General features: G+C 35.1%; 1 long non-coding RNA gene across 1 annotated transcript in view; it reads left to right on the top strand.

Moving 5' to 3' along the window:
* Positions 1-20,298, top strand: part of LOC125269895 — a 69,311-nt gene extending 49,013 nt beyond the window's left edge. Inside the window, exon 4 of the long non-coding RNA XR_007185212.1 lies at positions 20,059-20,298. This is a non-coding gene — a long non-coding RNA (uncharacterized LOC125269895). The remainder of the gene's footprint in view (positions 1-20,058) is intronic.
* Positions 20,299-21,384: the final 1,086 nt, after the last annotated feature.

Consider the following 21,384-nt stretch of genomic DNA (forward strand, 5'->3'; position numbering starts at 1 on the left):
TGTGTTTTTGCTTGTTAATGTATTAAGATGTTTATGGCTAATTGGAAAGTGGTTGTGGTTTCATACAATGTAGAAGATTATTAATGGTTCTTGTAATGATGCAGTGCATTTTTCAAATGAATTGAGGTGCACAGTCGCTATATTTGGCCCGTTTGATGTAGTATAACATGCAGATATGTTGGTATGATGCTCAGTTAATTAGGTCTGACATGTGCTAACTATTATGCTATTAGCAGGATGAGAATCCAGATTTATCAGATGTAATCTAGGACTGTAATCAGTCAAAGCAGAGGTTTTTTTTCCCCCACTTACCATGCATCAGAAGATCTTCTTAAACTATAATTTGTTCTTTGACTCTTTCCAATGCAAGGCTTTCTGAGCAAGTTGTATTTACCTTATATCATACACTGGTCAAAAGTTTGGAATAATTACGATTTATTATTGTCACCAAGGCTGCATTTATTTGATCAAAAATACAGTAAAAACAGTATAGGTGAAATATCAATACATTTTAAAATAACTGTTTTCTATTTATTTTCTATATAAAATGTAATTTACTGCTGTGATTTCAAAGCTGAATTTTCAGCATCATTACTCCAGTCTTCAATGTCACATGTTCCTTCAGAAATCATTCTAATATGTTGTTTTGGTGCTCAAGCAGTGGCAGCTGGTGGGTTTTAAAATAGAGGAGTCACACTTTCAGACTGAAAGTTTAAAGAAAATGACACATATACAGCAAGACAATATATAATTCATTCACCTAGCATTTTCGGCGGTTTAGTGAAGCTGATTGCTGTAGCCTATCCAACTTTAGGCATGGAGTCTGTATTTTTTTTTTTTTCAACACTCTAACCGCTGAAAGTGAAATACTCAATGGTGATTGGCTATTTGTGTGTGTGTGTGTGTGTGTGTGTGTGTTAACCAATGGAGGCAAAAGCAAAGCCACTTGAAGCCAAACCTGCACCTTAGTTGAAAAAAGTGCAATGCCTGCTAACGCTACAGTACGCAGGGAAGGAGACGAGCCCCTTTTTTTTTTTTTTTAATGGATGTCAGTGGAGCATCTGTGTTGATCCTGGAACAACATTCCAATCAACAAATCAGATTTAAGGGACAAGTTTGCAGTTTATGTCAAGTTTAGGCTAACCAGGGTTATAGGTGCTTCTACATCAGTGTTATTCACCTATCATTTCCCTCTGATTTTAAGAATAACTTATGGGTAGGGCATAGGGTTAGGATTAAAATTTCAGACAGGAATGATGTCACCAGGATCAGCAAAATATATTGACCCAGGAACTCTGCAAAATCAGGAAGTGCGTCAATGAAGGAGATATTTCACTACACTAAAAAAAATAACTAACGAACATAAAAAAATCATGGAAAGGATTTCCACATGATTAAGTTGCTTTATTTCAGCACTATGCAATTCTTTTATTCCAATTTAATGTACTTACATTGGGTCAACTTAATTTATTAAGGTTGATTCAACTTTTTTTACTATGGTTGGGCACAGCTTAATTTAATAGTGTCAGCCCAACTAATTTGCAATGTTTTGGACCAACTCATTTACTTAAGTTGATCCAATCTATGCAATTTAAGTTAGCCTAACAAAAGTGCTTAATGCTGAAAGAAAGCCATTTAATCACGCAGAAATCCTTTCCATGATTTAATTACATTAATTTAAAGAATAGCTTTTGAGTGTTAATAAATTAAAACCTTTTTACCATACACTCAAAAAAAATGACACTTTAAACTAACTCAAGTCAATTATGGACAGTGTTTCCACACAACCAACTTTAAAGGTTTATTTTTACTCTATGCAAAATCCTTGAGTTGTGACAAAACAACTGACTAAGGAAGAATCTATGTAAAATAGTTATGTCCAACTTACTCAGTTCAATCATGGACAGTGGTTCCACATGATTGAGACAAGTAAAATCCAATAGAATCAACCATGTTAAATGAACTAGAATCAATTGTGTTCATTTAAAATAAAATAAATAAAAAGCAATAAATAAATAAATAAATTGTTTTCATGTACAATTGATTTTTACAATTAATTCTTCTTGTTTAATTTTGTGATTTACATAACTTTTGTGATGTTCTGTGTTAGAAATCTAGATGTGATACTGGATTCATCCTAAATTGCCTTAACCAAAAACATTGTAAAGCCTAAATTGAAGTCCATTGGTGGCAATGGTTTTACAATCAACATGGGCTTACAATGCTTTTGGGAAATGCAACCCAGAGCACTACCACAGCGGTTACTTTCTTATTAAAGTAATTTGAAAGTTTGTTAGCAGGTCCTCAACCCAAGCACAAGTGCAACAATTCACCACAATGGTAACCCTAAAACTATTAATTAACAGAAACTTTTAAATACCAACATAATAGAACAGTAAACATTAAAAAGTCTTTCCATTTTCTCATCTTCCTAAAAACTGCTTAAAATAACACTTTATTTCAACATTTACACTCCTAGTTCAGCCCCTTTTCAAAACATGATGGGAAGTGAAAATCCTGTTTGACTGAGTCCTGGTTGGGTTTACTTGATTGAAACATGTTATTTTAATATAAAAACATCAAGTTAAGTCAAAAAGTAATTGTTTCAACTTAATTTAACATGAGGCAATTGAATTTGAACCAGAAACCTAATACAATGGTGTTGAATCAAAATAAGTTGTTTAAATAAAGTGAACAGCATCACCTATGGTGTTGCAGTGTTGAAATTACAAACAAGAAATAAACATTCTGAGACATGAAATAAAATGATTAACTAGGAATTTTATTAAAGGGTTAGTTCACCAAAAAATGAAAATTCTTTCATTAATTACTCACCCTAATGTCGTTCCATATCCGTAAGACCTTCGTTCATCTTCAGAACACAAATTATCAGTTCATGTGACTACAGTGGTTCAACCTTAATGTAATGAAGTGACGAGAATACTTTTTGTGTGCCAAAAAAATAAAATAACGACTTTATTCAACAATATCTAGTGATGGGCTATTTCAAAACACTGCTTCATGAAGCTTTGAATCTTTACGAATCTTTTGTTTTGAATCAGTGGTTCGGAGAGTGTATCAAACTGCCAAAGCCATGCCCACCAGTGGTGAACCTTTGAAATTTCGAAAAACTTATGACATAATGCAACCTCGTTTACTGAAATCACATGACTTTAGCAGTTTGATACACGCTCCAGTGATTCGAAACAAAAGATTCGTAAAGCTTTGAGAGGCTTCATGAAGCAGTGCTTTGAAATCGCCCATCACTTGATATTATTGAATAAAGTCATTATTTTGTTTTTTTGGCACACAAAAAGTATTCTCGTTGCTTCATAACATTAAGGTTAAACCACTGTAGTCACATGAACTGTTTTAAATATGTCTTTAGTAGCTTTCTGACTTAATAATTTCTTAAGGATCATGTGATACTGAAGACTGGAGAAATGATGCTGAAAATTCAGCTTTGCCATCACAGGAATAAACTATATTTTAAAATATTTTAAAATAGTTTACTGAATCTGTCACAACCACAAAAAAATGCATGCACATAGTTTAACATGTTGTCACACAAAACCAAACACTTACACAGCGAGAGACTTAATTTCCTGTGAGCCTTGTAATAAGCAAACAGCCGTGCTGTGGCGACTGGACTTTTGAGTGACTAACAAGGCCACAGAGACATTGTTAGAGCTGCACGGTTTTGTGACAGTCAACCCAGGCCCTATATGCATCTGTCACAGATGTCCGGAGCATGCTCACACAGCTCTGCTTTGAGTTATTACAGAGATTTGCGCTGCGGGACATCAAAGCCTTATAATGGGAGGTTTGTGATAAAATGCCCTTGGCACCTCCACTTGTCTCTTGCCCTGGCAGAGCCCTTTGAAAAAGAGGCTTTTCTCTGGCCTCTCCACGGTCAGTCCTCCCCTGTGAAACCTTTAAGCTTAGATTGCAATAAAAGGGTTATTACATGCTGAAACGCATAACCGAGCCTCTCTGCTCTATTCATGATGGAGGCCGATGCATAGTTGAAATCTGGTCCACTGGTTATTCTGAACAAGAACCGCCTACTTAGACAGGAAGGGACTGTCTAAATGACATATAAAGTGACCAACCACATTTCGTTTAGTTTTTTGGTGCTACAATAATAGACCACAGTAAGCAGAAATGTGTGTAGGCTTTGTGATCATAATTTCTGTCAATTCGAAAGCAGTATAACTCACACAAAGTAGTCACTATTTTTATTTTTCCTTAACTGCTGAAATGAAATATTGCACATAATTTCAAATTTCTGTGACCGTATGAAGCTCTTTTAGTCTTCAGATTTTGAGTGATTTATACTACTGTTCAAAAAATTTGGGGTCAGTGGGTTTTTTTCTTTCTTTTTTTCTTTTTCTTTTTTTAAAGAAATTAATACTTTTTATTCAGCAAGGTCACATTAAAGGTCCCGTTCTTCGTGATCCCATGTTTCAAACTTTAGTTAGTGTGTAATGTTGTTGTTAGAGTATAAATAAAATCTGAAAAATTTTAAAGCTCAAAGTTCAATGCCAAGCGAGATATTTTATTTAACAGAAGTCGCCTACATCGAACGGCCGGTTTGGACTACATCCCTCTACTTCCTTCTTTAATGACGTCACTAAAACAGTTTTTTGACTAACCTCCGCCCACAGGAATACACAAAAAAGGGGGCGTGGTCTTGTTGCGCTCCCATGGAGAAGAGCAAGAGTTGCGTTTGTAGAGTGTGTTTGTCGCCATGTCGTCGAAACGCTGTTAATTTCATCCTGCAGTCCAATCACCTTTGTTTGGCCTTCCCAGGGACGCTGTACTTAGAGATCAATGGTTACAATTTATGTTTAACTCGGTTCCCGAAAATTATAATCCACATGTGCAGCACATTTTGCTGAGGACAGCTTCCTCAATCTCAATCAGTTTAATGCCGGATTCGCACAAAGATTATTCTTGAAAGATGGAGCAGAAGCTGCTGTCGAATCACAACACAGGAACCGCTGGCGCAATCAGAACTCGTTACGTATTTCTGAAGGAGGGACTTCATAGAACAAGGAAGTCATAAGCCCGTTTTTATGACAGTGGAAACAGCGGTATACAGATAAGTAAATTATGTGAAAAATACTGTTTTTTTTACACGCGAAACATGAACGCATGTTATATTGCACACTATAAACACAATCAAAGCTTCAAAAAAACACGAAAAACGGGACCTTTAAATTGGTCAAAAGTGACAGCAAAGACATTTCTAATGTTACAAAAGATTTCTATTTCAAATAAACGCTGGTCTTTTGAACTTTATATTCATCGAAGACAAAAAGGTATCACATTTTTAACAAAAAATATTAAACAGCACAACTGTTTTCAACATTGATGATAATAATAATAATAATAATAATAAATGTTTATTGTTAGATTGGATCTCCACACCAGAAATATTTGATCCAGTCTCTTTACCAGATCACGTGAGAAGATGTACTGATGTTTTGCTATGTTTTATTTTCTTAATTTTCATAATTTTGTTTTATTATTATTTACAATCATTTATAATCATTAATAATTGTGTAATTTATCATTTTATTAGTTCTACATTTACCATTTGATAATTTATTCATTTATGCTTATTTGGCAATGCAAATTTTAAAATATTTATTCTCTCATAACTTAAAGCAAACATTCTTCATAAAATTCTGTTGAACAATAAGTATAATGCCTATTTATTAATATATTTCTCTACTGTAACATATTTAGTACGCAAAATTCTAGGGCAAATAAATGATCAATATGAACAAAACTTTGCTGAAAACCCTGTCATACACAATCTCCTTCATGCCTTCTGTGCTCTGATTGATAGTTCATATAAAGTAAATGTAAGACAAAAATTTACTGTACTGAAGCAATTTGATTATTTATATTCATATACCATTTTTTATGTTAAATGACTATTTACAATACTAATAAACTACTTTTTACATTGTTACATGTTAATGTAAATGCCAAATATGATACTTTTGCAGAATATTTATTTGTCCATCTCCCAATTATCATTGATTTGCAAAAAATTGCATATAGGCCTATGAGCTACAAAAGCATGATGTATAAATATGATGCTCAACAACAACAACACAACAAAAAACATGCACATATTTATATACAAGTTTGTATATATATATATATTTTTTTTTGTATGATACAACACACACACATCTGGATCGCTATCTTTGTGGGGACTCTCAATGTAGACATAATGATTTTTATACTGTACAAACTGTATATTCTATCCTCTCACACCGGGATAGATAGATATATGCAAATCAATGATAACTGAGAGATGGACAAACAAATGTTACCTAAAAACCTATTGTGTCATATTTGATATTTACATTAACATGAAAACAATGTAAAATATATATTTTTTTATTTTAACATAAAAATGAGGCATGAATAATCTAGTAAAACCAAGTTGCTTCCTTCCAGAAAATGTTTATCTTACATTTACTTTATAAAAAATATTAAAGATTTATGAGTAAAAAAGAGGTTACTTGAAAAAAATTATGAACTACCAATCAGAAGCCATTAAGTAGATTGCGTACGACAGGTTTTTCAGCAAATTTTTGGCAATATTGATAAATTATAGACCCTATAAATTTGCATATGAATTATGATAAAGTAGGCTAATAAATATTAATAAATAGGCCTTATTCTTATTGTTCAACTGAATTTTACAAAGAATGTTTGCTTTAAGTTACGAGAGAATAAATGTTTTAAAAATCTGGCTATAATGTTGTACTACGCATTTCCAAACAAGCATTCTGTTTTCAGCTGATTTATACCCCTAAACTGGCAATGTATCCTGTAGGATACAAACATTTACAAGCAGATTATAAAAAATGTATAAATTAAATTAATAAAATGTCAACATAAACGTAATAAGCTAACACTCCACAACAACTTTTTAAACGTGCAAGTCCCTCCAAATATTGTAAATATGTGAAATATAGCAAGTTTTATCAGAAGGTTAGTAGATTTCCAACTACAGGGGGTCATGCTGTTTTAAAATGCTGCCTGTAAGGTAAACAAAAAATTCAAAAAAAGTCAATATATCTAAATATTCACAACAGCAACCCTTTCAACATGAAACCAAGAAATGAGACCTAAACTTTCCCTGACTCGCTCCACAGCCTCTCAAATGTTTGTATCCCACAGGATACATTGCCAGTTTTAGGGCTAACCTCTTCGGCTCTTCGGCTGAAGACTGTTAACACATTTCTGGGTACCAGATAAGACTGGCAGTTAACTGGTTTTGAGTTTCAAACAAAAATATGCGGTTGCTCTCTTAAACACACAGGCTGCTACTGAAACAGATCCTAAGATCGTTCAAGCACCAAATCATCATATTAGAATGATTTCTGAAGGATCATGTGTCACTGAAGATTGGAATCTTTTGAAAAGATTTTATTTTTCAAAAATATTTTGCAATATTACTTTTTTCTTGTATTTTTAATCAAATGAATGCAGTCTTGTTAAGCATGAGACTTCTTTCAAAAACATTATAAAATCGTACTGACCCTAACTTTTGAAAAATATATGATTGTAATGTATGAAATGTTGCTTTAAAAGTAGGGTTTAAAAAGACACTGTTAAGTGAAACATGAAAAGCCCATTTGTTTCCAGGTGGATTGGTATACTGAGACTACTGAAAGTTAAGTTGAGACCAGCCAATCAGATTGGAACTGCCAATTTTCAGATTGCCAATATGCATCAGCCAGCCAATGAATGGACTTGTGTGCGGCCCATGAGTGTGCTGTATGGCTGAGACTAGTGTTTCAAGCTAATGCACAACTATCATCACTGGTTTTTGGCAATAGTTTATTACACATGAACTATTCAGTACAATGAAATATTATCCTGTTTGTTTTATCGCAAAAAGAGATGATAAAATAAACCATCGATCGTCACTGTCTCCAGCTAAATGTAGCTTTGTAGTCAATCACTTCGTTTAGGCGGTGTGTTTGGGTAAGTCGTAACTGCACTCAGAATGTGCAACACTACACACAACTAAACAAGCTTGAAATGTAAATACATATGTTGTATTGCTTAACATATTCCATATGTATACGAGAAACACGTTATATTGAGCTGCCAATTTTGATTAATGCTAAGGGGCTGTGTTTGTTCTAAAATAAACCCTGATCGTACCTTTCTATGGCTCTTTTCATGCGGTAGGAGTCATACAGGCTGCAGGATTGTAAGTGAACCAAAATGAACTGAAGTGATAATGATAAACTATGACCTTGAGTTCTATAGAGGAATCTGGAGAGAATTTATCCTTAGCACTGTGTTGGGAATTTGATTTGGTGATTTCCTGTTCATCTTCAGCAGCGAACGGGCAGCTGTGTGAGAGGTGTGGAGTGTCTGGCTCTGGCACAGGCCGGGTGTGCTTCTCATTAGTGGTGTTGAGGAGCAGTGGATGAGTGCCATCATAGACAGACGCTAATGGAAAGCCCCATGCGTGTGATCAGGCTTAGCAATATTCTCTCGGCAGCATGCATAAATAGAAACAGGCAGATATGAATTGTTTAGTTTGTACACTAATGTTTTTTTTTCCCCCCCTTGGGATGTTCTAAACATAAGTGAAGTGATGTGAAGGCGAAGTATGGTAAACCATATTCAAAATTTGTCCTCTGCATTTAAGCCATTCAAGTTAGTGCACATACATTAGGAGCAGTGAGTAGTGAACACACACTGCAAGCTGTGGACACACACACCCGGAGCAGTGGGCAGCCATTCTCTGCGGTGCCCGGGGAGTGATTGGGGGTTGGGTGTCTTGCTCAAGGGCACCTCAGTTGTTTCCTGTCAGTATTGAGAATCAAACCCATGACCTTTGGGTTATAAGTCCAACTTTCTAACCATTAGGCCACAACTGCCCCATTTGCTGTGCAGCATTACAGACACTTGCTTACATTGTGTTACATGGAGAAAGCACAATTTCAAATACTTTAGAGTGCTTTTTTTGGCCCAGTTAAATACATATTTATATGTAAATTCACAATTACTTCAATTGTCTTTGAAATATAGATCAAGTGTACTGCTTAATGTGCTGACAAGAAATATACTTTAATATAATTTGTATTTGTAATGATGAAGTTACATTATATTTCATTTAAAATGGATTTACTTTAAATGTAATATCAAATAAAACACTTAATTAAAAGCATGACAAAATAATATTAAAATATAATGTACAAAAATGTACAAAAATAATGAAAATGTCTCTCTTAAGTGGCCTTTTATTTTAATAAAATAATATTATCTGCTAGTACAGTTTTTTAAAAATATACTTTTAAGGGCCAGATTTACTAACAGCTTGCAGCAGCACAAACCCTCTTTTGGCCTTAAAAAACTACTGTCGGGATTTACTAAAGACACGCAGTGCAAAATTAGTGCTGAAAAGGTGTGGACTAAGTTGTTTTTAAGACTGAACTTATTGCATATGCATTTGTATGAGTTTCCTTTTCAGACGCAAAATTTATGGGAGGAGAGTATTTAAATAAATCATGCAATGTGATTTACTAATGTTTATGCTAGTCAATTTATTGGTATTTGCGCCATTATTTAATGGCAAAAAAAAGCATGTCTTAACACATTTTGTGACATGGCTGCAATTGTTGCTGCTAGGAGGAGACACCACAGAGAACAGCGAGTGCGTGGTAGAAGGGAGAAAATATTTTCCACTCGTAATAATTTCTTTGGAATTCCAGAGAAAGACATTATCCATATATTACATGTAAGTTGCACCTGTGTCGACCCGCACCTGATGAGCATGAGCTCTGTTTATTTGCGACCCAACGCTAATTTGCGCTGCTCTTGGTAGATTGCGTTGGTCATTATGTAACTGATTTGACTGCGTCTATGTTCTTTAATTTGCGCGTCAGCAGTAGATCACGTGCAAAACTTGCCACTCCCATCGGTGCATTTGTGGAATTGCACTCTCATGCTAATTTGCCCCGTTTAGTAAATCTGGCCCTATATGCACACTCCTTTACGACAAGGGTAAGATTAGCATTATGATTAAAGAGGTCATGACGTGAGAAATCAGATTTGCCTTGATCTTTTGACATTTAAGAAGTCTTTGAACTGTTACAACATTCTGCAAGTATGTCTTCCTCATTATTAACATTATTTTTTTAATCAAGCTCCAAAAATGGCTCATTTTGATTTTGCTGTACCTGTGATGTCACACAGGGAAATTCATTTGCATATACCAGCTTCCAGAGCAAGACACTGATTTGCCACCTGATGTCACCTGTTGGAGTTTGGGTTCCTCCGCTGTTGCCTTTGGCTTGCTTAGTTGGGGACACTTGACATTTGACTTGACATTTGATATTCAACAGAGCTTTGATCTGCCTGCATTGGCACTATTCTTTAAGAGCTTCTGTGCAGCCAAATAATGTACCAGTTATCAATGTAAAGCTGCTTTGTCACAATCTACATTGTAAAAAGCGCTATATAAATAAAGGTGACTTGACTTGACTTGACTGATGAATAATTATGCATCATCACACCATAGACCCCGCCCACTGGCATTCAGTGACTTAACCGCTGGCATTTGCCTACACTGGATGTGAGCGTCGTGTTAAAAGCAGATAGAATTTATTATAATCACTGACGGTGTCTACACTGGATACAGTATACAGATGCATGTTCAGTTTCTGACATATACATCACGTGCTTGAGTCTGTTAGAAACAGGACAAATGGAAGAGTAACAGAACATTCGCTTTGGATGGCTTATTTTATTGCTGTCCTGGATCACGTCATAAATATGTATTTGTATTTTGTTTTGTTTTTTGTGCAATTTTTTTTTTTTTATTAACATTATAAGTGAACCTCAAGAAACATATTAAAATAATAATAAAACAATCCAAGTCATTTGTAAGCCTTAACTTGGTATAAACTCTAAACTTGTCCTTCAAATCTGATTGATATCCAATAAAGAGATGTGTGGCAGAATGAATGAAGAAATACAAAGAGTTTCACACTACACATAAAATAATGTTAAGGCAAGACACTGAACTGAGGAAAACTGAGGGCTTTAATACACAAGAAATGATAATCAACGGAACAGGGAACAACAAATGAATGAACGGGAACACAGGCAAATACTATGACAAAGAAAACTCTTACTAGTAACTAAACAGAACAAGACAATGAAACTAAACATGACCATGACAATTATGTTGTAAAACTGCAATAATAATATATGGGTGGAGTGTTTGCAGTGTTATGATTGTGAGTTTTGCAGTTATCAGCCAGAATCAAAAGTAATTTAAAAGTAATAATAAAAAAACATCAATTCATGCCTTAATGCATAACATTTTTTTCATAACCTTTGTTGTTGGTTATATTTAAATATCACAAGATATAATATAATAAGAAATAAGAAATATGATACAATATAATTTAAATATGTATAATAAGATATACATATTTAAATACTCATATTTAAATATATCGTACAGATGTAGCATTTCATTTATGATAAATTTGATCATATTCTAATATTATAATACAAGATAATAAATATAATAAAGAACTTACTAAAGTATATTTCTGGCTACTAGTTGTACTTTCATACTGTATTAAAATTTAAAGTCACTCTAAACTTTTACAGTATCAGTGAAATGGCTTTCACCGAAACCATTTTGGACCTTGAATTCACCAGAGAGTGACGTGCATGATTTACACTGTAATTTCATTTCCGAACTCTCTTGGCGACTGTGGCCGCCAGACTTGTCACTGGCATCTGAGGTGTCCTGAAATAGACGAAGGAAAAATTGTGTGAGGGCTGAAATGGGACATGATGGCTGGTGTCTCTTTGAACTTGGTGAGATATATTCTCTAATATATATACTGGACTCTTGCGTGAGCTGTATGGCAGATTCTGGGCAAAGTGGTTTGGCAAAAAGAGAGCTTCTGCCATTGGCGGCACACCCAGGTTCTCACTTCATCCATTCTGACTAGCTAGCATTATGCACGCATCATTTGCCCCCTGCGCATCCCGTATGGCCCCAGGACAAGAGAATAGAAAGACAAGAGAACAGATTCTACTGCAAGGTCTCCTGCACCGTGGTGACTTTAATTATGTGTCATTGGCAAGCACTCTGTACAGGGCTTTATTTTGTGTGGTGAATTGTCCTGATGGAGCTAGCGAGCATGAGGAAAACAGTGCTAGAGTTTGACAGTGCCTGAGGTGCGTGCTTGGGAGCTTGCGTGCAATTGCTCAAGTCTCGTTGGAATGCGTGCACTCTGAATGAAAGAGCTGCGTTGGATCATTAAACCGTCCCATTCCAAACCATCCTATTTTCTACTATAAGCCAGGATAAGACTCGTCTTTAAGCTTGATCAGCCACACCTTAAAATAACACACCCTTACATGTAACCCCAGGCCAGGGAAAACAAACTTGGAAACAGGGTTTGAGATATTTGTTTATCTGCCCTTTCATTTAGCATGACTGAGTCTTTTCAAAAAAGCATTTTCTCCATTGACAGACAGTCATTTATAATATATTATATTATATTATATTATATTATATTATATTATATTATATTATATTATATTATATAATATTATATTATATTATATTATGATTGGCTCTAAATTATATTATATTATATTATATTATATTATATTATATTATATTATATTATATTATATTATATTATATTATATTATATTATATTATATTATATTATATTATATTATATTATATTATATTATATTATATTATGATTGCCTCTAAATTATATTTAAATATAATAATATTTTTATTCAGTCACACCCTAGGACTATTTAAAATGAACCAGTACAGACAAAAAGGTGATTTAAAATTATGAAAAACATGAACAAAAAGGTGACCAGTTATGGAACTACCTATAAATTATATGTACTTATGCATTTATATAGATTCCATTATGAATATGTATTCAAATTCTTATGAACAATAAATGTTTCTATGAATAATCTGGTATTGGCTCTTATTTAAAATAGGGAATGCTTGAGTAATTATGACAAACATTTGTTAAATTCTAATAATCACAGCAGGTCTTGTGAAACTAATTCATTCTGAGTCTTGCTGCTGGCCTTTAGTCAGTCAATACTTCACCTCTCCAAGAGAAAAAAATATCAAGGTGAAGCCCTAGGACTTCAGAACTTCCTGGATCTCTGTTGTGTTGTATTTGCAGGCCATGCGGGCAATTACTTCAGCCTCCCACGAGCAGAGGCGAGGGGCAGTATTCTAATGTGCTAGTGAAGATAAATACTAGTAATCTCCTCCCTGTCGAAATGCATTGCTGTTGACTGGCCAGGGTGCATTAATGTTCGCTCAACAGCCTTCTGCAGGGAAGCAAATCCACAATGCCTGGAGACCCTGATCTACCACACGTACACAAACACGAAATGATGTCTGGTTATTAGCAGAATGGCTGCGGTTCTCCATAATCTTCAAAACTCATGAAGATATAGGAACTGTGTACCACAAATATATAAATTAAAACCTTTTTTTTTTTGCCCATAACTTGTGTCCAGATATTGCAAAATGACCTCATTAATATTCATTAATTCAGTTGTATTCATTATGTATGTATGTGTATTTATGTGTGTGTGCATATTGTTTGCACAATGTGAACATGTGGAGAGCTTCAATAACAAACAAACAAACAAAAGTGTATGACTCATTTGGGGCTCAGAGAATACTGAATTCCTGTAATTTATAAATTAATTTGTGTTTATAATACATGAGATTAATTCAGTGTTAACATCATCATGTTTATTTGGCACAATTAACACCCACAAATCACTAAGAACATGTTCATGTAACATCAGTGTAACATCAGTGTAACATTCTCAAAATTTCTCCACCATTTACTGAAAAATAAGAGTCCTGTGCACTGAAAAAGTGTGTTGGATTTACATGATTTAATAATGTATAGTTTCCATAACTCCACATAACTTGATTCCACAAATAATATGATTGAGTAAATGCTTTTCCATTTTTCTTCAGTGATATATTGTATAGGTTTTTGTTCTCAGTTCAAGATGTCATGTCTTTTATTTTGTATATTGTCATAGTCATGTGGCTGCATTCTACTAAGGCTGCATATCTTGGCTGCCACGTCACCAAACATTGCTGAAGGCCAGTTCAATTTGAAAGATCCTTGGAAGGCAGCCTTCGTTTCGTGTCCTTCATTCGGCCTGTTTTGAAGGACGCATCCTTTGCACCCACAATCCTTCGCACACATTCCAAATTTACAAAAATAAACTGATGGAAAATGAGTTGATAAGCTTGTCTGAGATTCTTATGAAATGTAAGACAAAAATAATATTTTCGAACATTAAAGTATAGATGTTATCATTTGTTTTCCAGTAAATTAATCACTTAACACTAAACTGCCAATAATGTAAGCCACTGGGAGACCATAGATGGCTGTCATTCACTGTATTGTATTAATAGAAGCCAGTTAATATTAAGGTTTTTAATACAAAGTATTTTTACAAAATTAAGTTGTAATAGTATTTTCGTGTCGTGACCATGGGGGCGGGAATATATTTGATGTCGCCATGTGCATTTACTAGACGTCTCATTCTAGTGTTTAATGTTGAGCAGTAGTCTAGCCTATAGCCTCAGAAGGACTGGACTAGGAAGGACACAACCTCACTAGGATGCAGCATTCCGTTTGAGAAGCACCCATGGTTCCTGTCTAGTGTCATGTGACTCCCTCTTTCCCCCATGTGATACAGACATTTGATATCTTTTTCCCACCTGTTCATGTGTCATAATTTGATTGGTTCATTACTTTTGGTCCTTGTGTATATAGCCATTATGTTTCCATTGTGCCATGTCTAGCTTTGTTGATATAACTTGTTGGTGGTGAGTTTTCGGTTCTTGTTTTATGTTCAAGTCAGTTCAAGTCAAGCAGGTTCAAGTCAAGTAGGTTCAAGTCATTTGATTCTTTTTTTACCATTGTTAAATAAAACTGCACTTGGGTTCTCATCTCAACTCGCCTTCAGTGGATTATCCCCCAGTTTCACAGACAAGGCTTAAAGGATTAGTTCACTTTAAAATGAAAATGACCACAAGCTTTACTCACCCTCAAGCCATCCTATTTATATATAACTTTCTTCTTTCTGATGAACACAATCAGAGTTATATTAATAAATATCCAGACGCATCAAAGCTTTATAATGGCAGTGAACGGGACCAACAAGTGTGAAGCTCAAGAAAGTGCATCCATTCATTATAAATGTATCCACACGGCTCTGGGGGGGTAAATAAGGGCCTTCTGAAGTGATGCGTTTGTGTAAGAAAGATATCCATATTTAACACGTTATAAAATAAAATATGTATCTTCCGCCAGACTGCCTTCTGTATTCAACTCAGGAAGAAAGTGTAATGCCTCTCGCAATTCAAAACGCTTACGCTACGTCCTACAGCTTCCATATTCAACTTACGAAAAAGCTTAACTGACGTGACATCAGTTACGCCTCGTAAGTTGAATATGGAGGGCGGTCTGGCAAGCTAGATATTTTACTTTATAACTTGTTAAATATGGATATTTAACCCCCCGGAGCCGTGTGGAGTACATTTATGATGGATGGACTTTCTTGAGCTTCATACTCATTGGTCCCGTTCACTGCCATTATAAAGCTTGGATGCATCAGGATATTTATTAATATAACTCAGATTGTCTTCATCAGAAAGAAGAAAGGCATATACACCTAAGATGGCTTGAGGGTGAGTAAAGCTTGGAGTAATTTTCATTTTAAAGTGAACTAATCCTTTAAGCTTAGTCCTAGACTAAAATGCATGTTTGAGTTGTTTTAACTGAAAGCAACTTGCACTGACATCTTAAAGTGTTAGTTCACCCAAAATTCTGTTATTAATTACTCACCCTCATGTCATTCCCAATCCATAAAGGTGATGATACACAATGTTGCAATGAGCAATGTTGCTTGGGCAATGCTGCCATCAACGGACAACCTGGTGAGACACAGGGCAAGTAATTAGGGCAACGGACAGTTGGCAGCAACTAATCAGAGAGGAGCAAATCTATTGCCAACCCAGTTGATACTTTATTATTAAACACTTGTTAGGCAGTTTATTTCAACTTTTCAAATATTTTCTTCATTTCCCGAAAGCATCGTTAGTCAACTATGGTCTTAAGTCCCATTGAACTCTATTGGTAATAACGGAACTTGCGACCATAGTTCGCTTTGGGAAATGCACCCCTGATTTGTGATGGGAAAAGGGAGAAGAACGAGTTTGAACCCAGGTCAATCACGTCAAAGCTACTTTCACATGCCATACTCCTTACAGCCTATGCCACTGCAGACGTTGCATGAAGCACGTCTTTTTAGCATTTAACTAAAAAATATTCGATGGCCAAATTATAGCCTAGGTACATTAAATTGGACATCTGTTGGTATTTTAAGCATTAAATGAGGTAAATTCCCTGTTTTGGGTTGACACATGACAACTTACCAGCGTAAAAATATATAAGTTCATGCTCCTTTTCTTTGCTCCACTGCCACTGAGAGGCCACCATCTTTTTCTGAATTTTTTCTGAAAACTCCAAGCCAGTCACGTGATCGGCTGCTAGCATTCTGATTGGAGGATCTCAAAAAAAATGCCCATGACCTCTCTAAAGTATCCAGATAGAAATGTGTTGCTTATTCTCAATGGGAAAGTGCCCAAGCAACATTGCTCAAAATGTTGCACCGTGTATCATCACCTTAAGACCTTCTTTCATCTTTGGAACACACATTAGGATTTTTTGATGAAATCCGTGAGCTTTCTGGCCTCTCATTGACTGTAACATTATTACCACTTTCAATAATGTGCCGGCGTTCCGACGGAAAACCCAGAAGTGCTGCACTGTGTTTACAATATGAGGAAACATGACAGGGAAGAGAATAAATTGTTGAATATTTTCGTTCGTTTTTTTTTTTTGCACACAAAAAGTATTCTTGTCACTTCATAACATTAAGGTCACATGGACTATTTTAATGATGTCTTATCTTTTTGGGCCTTGAAAGTGGTAATAATGTTACAGTCTATCAAAGGTCAGAAAGCTCTCGGATTTCATCAAAAATACCATAATTTGTGTTCCAAAGATGAACGAATGTCTTTTGGGTTGAGCAACATGAGGGTGAGTAATTGATAAAAGAATTTTTGGGTGAACTAACCCTTTAAAATATGTCAGTGACGTTGTTTAGTCTCAAGATGCACACCAATAATGTTTTTTCAAGGCATGTTTATAAAAGATACTTAAATGTCCTAATTGAACTAAGGCCTAATCCTGGATTAATCTAAGCCCTGTCTGTGAAACCAGGCCCAAATGTTACAGATAGTGTACTGATATTTTCCATCTGCAGCAGCACCCTCACAAAGGTCCTGTCAATTTCAATTCCAAGTTCAGTATTTCTAAAGATTTGTGTGTCTGTAAAATTTGCGTTTGTTTTAGATGTTGTCAATAAGTTGATCCTTGTCTATCTAAAGCCTATACTTTAAAATACAGTCACAAATAAGATGATCATGGATATTGCAGCTAAACATTTTTGTGGCCTGTTAAATGCCACATATTTCATATATGCATGTTTGTTTCCCAACAACAACAAAAACCTTTCAAGAACCCTAGGGAATGCTTGGGTCTATGGGATCTCTTCTGTTAGTGGGTGATGTCTTTAGTGGCTTTCTCAGACAGGGGCAGCCCCACACTTGGCATGGCTGGCCTCATTAAAGTGCTCTGTCACTGGTGGTGGGGTATGGGGAATGGGCTGCCACTGTAAGACACCCCCCATGCAGTCAAGCCCAGCCAAAAGAGCAGTGCAAGACAGCTGTAATTATGCTGTATTCAGTTAATTGCCCCCTGAAACCCACATCTTTAGCAGAGGTCTCCTTGAATATGCAGATGCCGCTCTGTTGTAATTAACTCTGCTTTGTAGGTTTTCAACGGCTCCTCTTTCCTTGGCCTTTGATCGAGCGGAGCATATCCTGCTATATTTAGAGAGAACTTGAAGGCTTCTCCCAGAAAAAAATCGCTGAGCTTTGCTGTCATCAGCGCAAGTTTAAGGTGTCTTGTGAATCTGTGTTGTTTCAGTGCGCTGGTAGACTCACCCACACGTCTAGTTTAATAAATGCAAATGGCTTTAAGTTGGCAACCTATAATCATACACCTGACAGCCACTCATTATTGGTTGATATGATTACTTTCAATTGAGCACAAATTATCATTTGCTTGGAAAATTGTTTTGGCGTGAGTGGGAGAAAAAAGCTTTTTTTTTTTTTTTTTCTCAGGTATATTTAGCTCAATGTTTTCATAATGTACCATTTTTTTCAGTGAGAGAGATTTATTTAGAATATATGTATATAGTCACCCTAAAATGTTCTAAGACACTGACACGAGTCACTATGATCTGAATGTAATTCCATTCATTTTAAAATTTAATGGAATTAATACTAATACTTTTTAAATTTGATATAAAAATTGTTGATTTATAAATAAATCTTAGTAAAAAACAAAAATGTAATGAAGCACAAATATGTGTGTACATAAATAATACAGCATTTAATGATAAAAAAAATATATATAAATGAAAAATAACTACTAACATCTGACAACCACAAAGTTTCACAATACTTTTTAATAAATGTATTTTTGTCAAATTATTTACTTGCAAAGTGTGTTTGTGCATCTTTCTCTAAAATAAATTTGGAGCAACTTTGTTTTGTTTGTTTTTTTTACTACCAAATTTATGTCTTGCTTAAGTGTTGTCCAAATATTTAGAATTATATTTTATATTTGTTTTATATGAATTATTATTAGCAAATTTTATTTTTATTTAGGCCATTTAAGTTCACTTTTAATTGTTTGTGTGCGTGTATTACTAATCCATCCATTATCTAAAGCAATAGCAGCCTGTGCACTCGTGCCTGCGCTTGTTTGTGTGTGCTCTTTCTTTACAGCATTAAGTGCAGATCCCTGCCATTTGAGTTGTGAAAGTCTTGTAACCTCCAGTCAGAATCATGCCAGATTAGACTTTGTGTCAGGGCTGTAAGCCTAATTAAGAGAGCAATTACACTTAGCTCTAAATGAGAAGTAGACACAACTAATTGCTTCCGAGAGGTCTCTGTTTTCCTAATAATGTACCGCCAAAGTGGTCTGGCTTTCGCCTGTTTTATTTGCAATGAAAATACATATTACGGAGTCAATGAGTACTGACTTTTCTTGTGAATTGGCACCAGTGTAAAATTTGCTCTGCAGACTCTGTGGGTTTGGACTGTAGCTAATAACGCAATTGTCAGAAGAGTAATCATTGTAATGCTATAGAGTATAACTGAGGCCTGTCATCTGCAAAGACTGCCTTGTATCAGTTTTTCCCATCTCTTTTTTTATGCCATTGCAGCTGCATGGCTGCGATTCAATCAGCTGCAATTAAAGGCCATGATTAATGAACTCACGAGGGCAAATTCTCTGACTTTGTGCAGAGGCAGATCATGTGTGTGGTGTGTGTGATGCAAGCTTGTCTCGAGCGATCCAGTACCGTAACACTAGGTCTGTGGTAGAGCCCCCCCCCTGCTTTACAGTCTAGACGACACAAATGTGTTCACTGAACAGATCCCTAATAAGCCCGAGACCAATAATGTGCTATTAGACAAAGTGCTCATATACATCGTTTGCACACATGAGGCCTGTGCTATATCATATACCCCACTGTGATTAATCTACAGCATGTTTTATTTTTGGCCATTTTTCAAAGACAATACAGAGCATTATAATTCCCAGTGTTGTGCTTGCATTAGTCCTCGATGGGTAATTTGTCAGTTCCTAAGATGTATGACATGCATATATCCATGTTTTTAAAAGTTAATGAACTGTGGAAAAAAAAAAAAAAATACTACACTATTATTGGTCATTTATTGTGGCTTCATAAAGTTTTTTTGGAACATAAAAGAAGATATTGAGAAATGTGTTTTTTTTTCTTCTTCTTCTATAGTTTACAATTGAAGTCAGTGGTCACCAAAATTGTTTGGTTATCAAAATTCTCCAAAATATCTTCATTCGTATTCCATGGAAGATAGAATGTCATCCAGGTTTGGAATGACATGAGGGTGAGTAAATGATGACAGAATTTTCATTTTTGGATGTATACATTTCCATAGGATAATTGGATAAAGCCAGGTTCAAAATTCTTGTTTCATTTTGTTGACATTTTAGAGTCAAAGATTTTTACTGAGGGGATTTTGGATCTTTTTTTTAATCACTCCATACATCATGGCCCAGTAGTGCACAACAAAACACAACATGAATAATAACACAACAAAATTTAAAAAGCAAACATAAGTTCACAACACAATGGAAACAAGTCACAACCGGTCACAACACAACGAAATCGAGCCGCAACACAACGGAAATGCTCCCGACCACTAGGGGGCTCTCAGAGCTCAGTAAAGTTAGTTTTCCTTTTCAATTTTTTTATAGAGTCGGCAGTAATAGCAATACCACGATTAGTTTTAACAGTATGTAACCACTGCATATCGACATGAAATATTAATTCAAAATCACCAATGTACACAATAGCTTCATATTTATACCTGTGAATGATTTGACGTGCTACTACAGCGCATGATGAAGGGAACATCTGCCAATTCCACTAAGTGGTTAAAATAAATGTTTATATTCATTAAAATTACGTTTAACATTTAAAAATAGACATGTTCAAATTCCAAAGCTTGTAGTAGGTTTCTATTGGTACGACTGACTTACTACAGGTAACATTTAGACAATACACACAAGAAGGTATCATTTCACCTGTAGTAAGTCAGTCTTACTAATAGGAAACTGCTACAACAGGGGTGTCCAAACTGGGTCTTAGATGGAGTCTTTTGGTGAATTACAGTGATTTTTTTTTTTCCTGAAAATAATTGTTTATTGTAAGTACATGAAGGGAGGTACTGACAAAATGTCACCTGTAGTAAGTCAGTCTCACCAACAGGAACTAACAAGCTTTGGAATTTAAACATGTCTGTTTTTAAATGTTAAAAGTAATTTTAATGAATACTAATTATTCGTTTTAACCACTTGGTGGAATTGGCAGACGTTCCCTTTATCATGCACCGTGGTAGCACGTCAAATCATTCACGGGTATAAATATGAAGCTATTGTGCATGTAGTTGATTGTGAATCAATATACATGTCGATATACAATGTTTACATTCTTAAAACTAATCATGCGCCGTGGTAGCACTGATATCTTTGTAACACTGTCGACTTTATAGAACAATGGCGAGGAAAACTAACTTTACCGAGCTGTGAGAGCCCC

The sequence above is a fragment of the Megalobrama amblycephala genome, linkage group LG6 (genome assembly GCF_018812025.1).
Source record: "Megalobrama amblycephala isolate DHTTF-2021 linkage group LG6, ASM1881202v1, whole genome shotgun sequence".
NCBI lineage: Eukaryota > Metazoa > Chordata > Actinopteri > Cypriniformes > Xenocyprididae > Megalobrama > Megalobrama amblycephala.